The sequence below is a fragment of the Heterodontus francisci genome, chromosome 1 (genome assembly GCF_036365525.1).
Source record: "Heterodontus francisci isolate sHetFra1 chromosome 1, sHetFra1.hap1, whole genome shotgun sequence".
Taxonomy (NCBI): domain Eukaryota; kingdom Metazoa; phylum Chordata; class Chondrichthyes; order Heterodontiformes; family Heterodontidae; genus Heterodontus; species Heterodontus francisci.
Window position 1 is genome coordinate 250,188,097 of NC_090371.1, and position 6,987 is coordinate 250,195,083.

A 6,987-nucleotide genomic window follows, 5' to 3' on the forward strand; every position below is an offset into this window, starting at 1 on the left:
CTAAATGATGCCATTCACTGCACTCACATCACTTTGCGGACTCTGTGGACTCTGAGATGTACCGCAAATGCAAAGGATTCCATTCCTTCAATGCCTGGCTAATATGTGACCATACACAGAAAATCATTTAGGTCAATACCCAATAGCGTGGCAGAAGTCATGATGCCTTCATTCTGTGGCAGTCTGCTTTGCCAGCTGCATTTAAGCCACCAGGGTAAACCAAAGGGTGGGTACAAGGTGATAAAGGCTATCTGCTGATGATATGGCTGATGACTCTGGTGTGCAACCCACGCACACACGGGCAGCATGTCTACAATGAAAGCCATGCTGCAATATAAAATGTGATAGAGCAGATTATATGCAAGTTCAAAAAATGTACGCCACTCTGGAGGAGCCATGTCAGAGTGGGTGTCAAGACTCACAGTGGTCTGCTACTTCCTGAGGATTTTTTTTTTACAGCACTGAAACAGGCCATTCGGCTCACCAAGTCTGTGCCGACCATCAACCACCCATTTATACCAATCCTACATTAATCCCATATTCCCTACCACGTCCCTACAATTCTCCTACCTACCTACACTAGGGGCAATTTACAATGGCCAATTTACCTATCAACCTGCAAGTCTTTGGCTGTGGGAGGAAACCGGAGCACCCAATGGAAACCCACGCAGCCACAGGGAGAACTTGCAAACTCCACACAGGCAGTACCCAGAATTGAACCCAGGTCGCTGGAGCTGTGAGGCTGCGGTGCTAACCACTGCGCCACTGTGCCACCCAACGTTGTGAAGGAGTATGCAGTTCCACCTACTTACGTTCCTGGTTGAAATTCATTTCCACCAAGGTGTAACAAAATAAATAAAAAGACGACTTAAAGACAGTTTTGTAGTTGTCTGGCATTAAAGGGTTGGGAAAAGGAGAAGCCAATTGTAGACTTCCGAAACCCCAATGTCAGAAATCCGCCATTTGGCAGAAACTTCTCATCCCCGAGTTACTTGTAAACTTGCTGGTGTTTCAGCAGGGTGAATAACCGAGTGAACCGCTTCCCAGACTCTGAGCAGATGAACAGCCTCTCCCCAGTATGAACCCGCTGGTGTCTCTGCAGGTCGGATGAAGTAATGAATCCCTTCCCACAATCTGAGCAGGTGAACGGCCTCTCCCCAGTGTGAATTCGCTGGTGTTTCAGCAGGTTGGATGAAGTTGTGAATCCCTTCCCACAATCTGGGCAGGTGAATGGCCTCTCCCCAGTGTGAATTCACTGGTGTGTCAGCAGGTAGGATGATCGAGTGAATCCCTTCCCACATTCTGGGTAGGTGAATGGCCTCTCCCCAGTGTGAACACGCTGGTGTGTCAGCAGGTTGGATGAAGTTGTGAATCCCTTCCCACAATCTGGGCAGGTGAACGGCCTCTCCCCAGTGTGAATTCGCTGGTGTGTCAGCAGGTAGGATGATCAAGTGAATCCCTTCCCACATTTTGGGCAGGTGAATGGCCTCTCCCCAGTGTGAACACGCTGGTGTGTCAGCAGGATGGATGAAGTAGTGGATCCCTTTCCACACTCTGAGCAGGTGAACGGCCTCTCGCCAGTGTGAACTCGCTGGTGTGTCAGTAGGTGGGATGACGTAGTGAATCCTTTCCCACACTCAAAGCACGTGAATGGCCTCTCCTCAGCATGAACTCGCTGGTGGTTCAGCAGAGTGGATAACCCAGTGAATCTCTTCCCACACTCTGAGCAGGTGAATGGCCTCTCCCCAGTGTGAACCCGCTGGTGTGTCAGCAGGTTGAATGACTAAGTGAATCCCTTCCCACACTCTGGGCAGGTGAATGACCTCTCCCCAGTGTGAACTCGCTGGTGTCTCAGCAGGTGGGAGAACTGAGTGAATCCCTTCCCACACTTGGAGCAGGTGAACGGCCTCTCCCCAGTGTGAATACACTGGTGTACAGTGAGCTCGCTTGATCGCCTAAACCCAGCCCCAAAGTGAGAGCACCTGAATGGTCTCTTCCCAGTGTGAACACGTTGATGATACATCAGTTCAGTGGAACATTTGTAGCAATTCCCACAGAATGGACATTTAAAAGGCCTCTCGTCAGTGTGAACTCGCTGGTGTGTCAGCAGGTAGGATGATTGAGTGAATCCCTTCCCACACGGAGCAAGTGAACGGCATCTCCAGGGTGTGTCTGCGTGGATGAGTTTCCAGCTGGATCTCACCACCATGAGGGCACATCCCTTGCCACCAGTTATATGGCGTGCAGCTGAGGAGCAGGATGAGGAGCTGCAGTGTTACAATGAGGACTATGGGGTAAAACAGAGTGTTACAGTGAGGGCTGTGAAGTATATTAGAGTGTTACAGTGAGGGCTGTGAGGTATATTAGAGTGTTACAGTGAGGGGTGTGAGGCATATCAGAGCTACAATGGTGGGTGTGAGGTATATCAGAGTGTTACAGTGAGGGCTGTGAGGTATATCAGAATGTTACAGTGAGGGGTGTGAGGTATATCAGTGTTACAGTGAGGGCTGTGAGGTATATCAGAATGTTACAGTGAGGGGTGTGAGGTATATCAGAGTGTTACAGTGAGGGCTGTGAGGTATATCAGAATGTTACAGTGAGGGGTATGAGGTATATCAGAGCTACAATGAGGGGTGTGAGGTATATCAGAGTGTTACAATGAGGGGTGTGAGGTATACCAGAGTGTTACAGTGAGGGCTGTGAGGTATATCAGAGCTACAATGAGGGGTGTGAGGTATATCAGAGTGTTACAATGAGGGGTGTGAGGTATATCAGAGTGTTACAGTGAGGGCTGTGAGGCATATCAGAATGTTACAGTGAGGGGTTTGAGGTCTATCAGAGTGTTACAGTGAGGAGTGTGAGGTATATCAGAGTGTTACAGTGAGGAGTGTGAGGTATATCAGAGTGTTACAGTGAGGAGTGTGAGGTCTATCAGAGTGTTACAGTGAGGAGTGTGAGGTATATCAGAGTGTTACAGTGAGGAGTGTGAGGTATATCAGAGTGTTACAGTGAGGAGTGTGAGGTATATCAGAGTGTTACAGTGAGGGCTGTGAGGTCTATCAGAGTGTTACAGTGAGGAGTGTGAGGTCTATCAGAGTGTTACAGTGAGGAGTGTGAGGTATATCAGAGTGTTACAGTGAGGGCTGTGAGGCATATCAGAATGTTACAGTGAGGGGTGTGAGGTCTATCAGAGTGTTACAGTGAGGAGTGTGAGGTATATCAGAGTGTTACAGTGAGGAGTGTGGACAGATTGTTACAGTGAGGGTTGTAGGGTATATTGGAGTGTTACAGTGAGGGGAGTAGCTTTAACTAACACTGGCAGGCCCTTTACAGGATTTTCTGTCTGCCATTCTTTAAAGAAAGTTGATTACTGATCCCCATTTGCTTCCCTTCTTAATTGGCTCTTTGTTTACATGTTATTATGGATTACCTTCCAATGCTTTGATTTTTTTAACCATGTGGTATTCGCAGCTGAGGATATTGATTCCTAGGGAGTGATATGTGAAGTTCTCAAATACAAGCTGCATCTAGCAAAGGTCACCTATGTTGCAGGCTGGACCTGGTGGTTGCTGCATGCTTGGACAAGAGAGGGAGACTCTGCTGTGCATTGCACAGCTAATAAAGATTGTAATGACTTCATTGATTGGATAAAATAGTTCATGTTACTGCAATTAGACTTGGAGTAAACTGAAACATTAAATGGGAATGTTTTCATGCACATTTCAAAATCCATGGTTAATCCAATAATAAACAATGACCAAACATATAATTGCTTATGAACTAACTCTCCAACATGTTGATAGCTGCAAATGTTATGCATTTACTGTAGAGGCCAGTAATAACTGAGATAAACATATTAAATAAAGTTGGAATGAAAGACTGAGCCTTATTGCTGATAGCTTATTAAAGAGAAGGTAAAACAAATAAGGTGGATGTTAGGTATCTGGACTACTTATGACAAACATTTTACACATTGTAGAATTTTTGCAAGTGAGTTAATGTTTCCCATTCCACTTTGTGATGCTTTTGCCAAAAGTTCTGCAGAGCCAATTTTCCTGGTCCAGGATTTCCTGGTTTTGAATTTAATGCTTTAAATGAATACAACAACTGACTGAAAGAACAGCTGACATGGACATTGTAGTATAAGGACCTGAAAGGATTAATGTTGGAGACAGTGAGAGCAACCTCTCCCACTGTAGTGATGATGATGTAACAGTCACATGATAATGGGCTTTGGAAGAAGAGAGTAGCAGCACGAAGGATGGAGAGGCTTGAGGAGAGTGTAAATAAAGATGTGTAAATAATAAGAGTTCTTAGTTGACCTTATCCAGACTCCAAGACTTCATCAAGAATGCCCTAACTATAGTACTACTATAACAATAACACACAACATGGTGGCATTGGTTAAAACAACTGTAAATCCAAGAGGCAGCAGGACTCTGCAGCAGATAGAGATTTTTTCATTGTCTCTTCATTACATTTGAGGAGAGAGAGGTAGCTGACATGTATATCCTAAACAAAACATTTTATTTAGAGATACAGCACTGAAACAGGCCCTTCAGCCCACCGAGTCTGTGCCGACCATCAACCACCCATTTATACTAATCCTACATCAATCCCATATTCCTACCACATCCCCACCTATACTAGGGGCAATTTACCTATCAACCTGCAAGTCTTTGGCTGTGGGAGGAAACCAGAGCACCCAATGGAAACCCACGCGGTCACAGGGAGAACTTGCAAACTCCACACAGGCAGTACCCAGAATCGAACCCAGATCGCTGGAGCTGTGAGGCTGCGGTACTAACCACTGCGCCACCCGACATTCACATTATGTGAATTTAATTAAGGCGCAGGACAAAGACGGTACTATATGCTTAGAGGTGTAGGGCAAGGCTAATATACTGATGAGTACTTTGCATCAGTGTTCACTAAGGAAATGGAATCTGACAAAATATCAGTATAAGTGGAGAGTGTAGAGGCAATGGATAGGGTAAAAATTGGAAGGGCTGGCTATGCTTCGGGTAGATAAGTCACCTGGTCCTGATGGCTTGCATCGCAGGTTGCTAAAGGATGTGGGGATGGGGTTGCGATAATCTTCCAATCATCCCTGGATATAGGGGAGATGCCAGAGGATTGGAGAGTGGCAAATGTGATATCCTTATTCAAAAAGGTTGTAAGGACAGTCCTAGCAACTACAGGCCAGTTAGTTTAACATCATTAGTGGGTAAGGTTTTAGAAACAATAATCAGGGTAAAAATCAATAGACACTTGGAGAGGTTAAAGTTAATTAAGGATAGCCAGCAAAGATTTGTAAAAGGCAGATCATGCTTGACTAATCTAATCGAACTTTTTGATAAAGTAACAGAGAAGATTGATGAAGGGAATGCGGTGGATGTTATTTATATAGATTTTAAGAAAGTATTTGATAAGGTGCCACAAAAGAGGCTGGTTAACAAAATTGAGGCTCATGGAATAGGAGTGTCATTGTCAAATTGGATTTTAAAAAATTGGTTTAAGGACAGAAAACAGTGAGTCTTGGGAAATGGTAGTTTTTCAGACTGGAGGATGGTAGACAGTGGTGTCCCCCAAGGGTCAGTGCTAGGACCACTATTTTTTATGTAATATATAAGTGACTTGGATCTTGGAATACAGAGTAAAATCTCAAAATTTGCTGATGACACAAAATTTGGAGGTGTGGCTAACAGTGAGGATGATATGAACCACCTGCAACAGGACATAGATAGGCAAGCAGAATGGGCAGACAGGTGGAAAATGAAATTTAATACAGACAAGTGGGAGGTGATGCATTTTGACAGAAGGAATAGGGAGAGGCAATATATATTTAATAGCACAGTTCTATAGAGTGTGCAGGAACAGAGGGACCTGGGGATGCATGTGCATAGATCTTTGAAGGTGGTAGGACATATTGAGAGAGGTTAGTAAAGCATATGGTATATTGGGCTTCATAAACAGAGGCATAGGTTACAAAAGCAGGGAAGTTATGCTAAACCTTTATAAAGCCCTGGTTAGGCCCCAATTGGAGTATTGCATCCAGTTCCGGTCACAACACTTATGGAAGGATGTGAGGGTCCTTCAGAAGGTGCAGAGGAGATTTACCAGAATGGTTCCAGGAATGGGGGATTTTAGTTACAAGGTTAGGATGGAAAAGCTGGATTTGTTCTCCGTAAAACAAAGGAGATTGAGGGAAGATTTAAGAGAAGTGTACAAGATTATGATGAGTTTAGAAAAGTTAGACAAAGAAAAACTGTTATCAAAACAGAAAGTACTAAAAATACTCAGCAGTCAGGCAGCATCTGTGGAGAGAGAAACAGAGTTAATGGCCGGAATTTTACATGCCCCAGTGGGTCGGAGGTGGCATGGGGGTGGCGTAAAATTAAGCGTCAGGCTCCGGGAGGCCTCGCCCCTGCCTTCCGCCTCTGGACAGGTTTACGACATTGGGTGGGGGAGGGGTGGGAAATGGCCCGCCCATCCGAAGCCAATCAAGGCCCTTAAGTGGCCACCTGCTGGCCACTTAAGGGCCCTCGCCCGCCTCCACGAGTATTTTACCTGTGGCAAGTGGGTGTGCTGGGGATGTGAAAGGCCGCCCAGCGACAGCTGCCGGCCTTTCCGCGGGCGGCGGCATGTTAGTCGGGCACAGGGCCGCCCCCGCTTCCCAACCCACCCCTGGGACCCAAGACACCCCCCTCCCCCCAAGCGACCACTCCAGCCTCACCAGGGAAGGACCGATCCCACTGGTGAGGCATGTCCCTACTTACCTTCCCTCCTCGATCCATGGTGTCGGCTGGGCTGCAGTCCCAGCAGTGGCCACCGCTCCCAGTGGTGCTGCTGGGACTAAGAGCTGCCGGCCCGCTGATTGGCCGGCAGCTCACTGAGGCGGGACCTCCTCCCTCAAGTGGGTGGAAGTCCCGCCTCGGGACAGTTAAAGCCCGGGGACCTGTAAAATATGGGACGGATCCCCGGGCT

General features: G+C 46.5%; 1 pseudogene; it reads right to left on the reverse strand.

Annotated features, from left to right (window-relative positions):
• Window positions 1-988: 988 nt before the first annotated feature.
• LOC137372018 (zinc finger protein 229-like) lies at window positions 989-6,646 on the reverse strand (annotated as a pseudogene).
• Window positions 6,647-6,987: the final 341 nt, after the last annotated feature.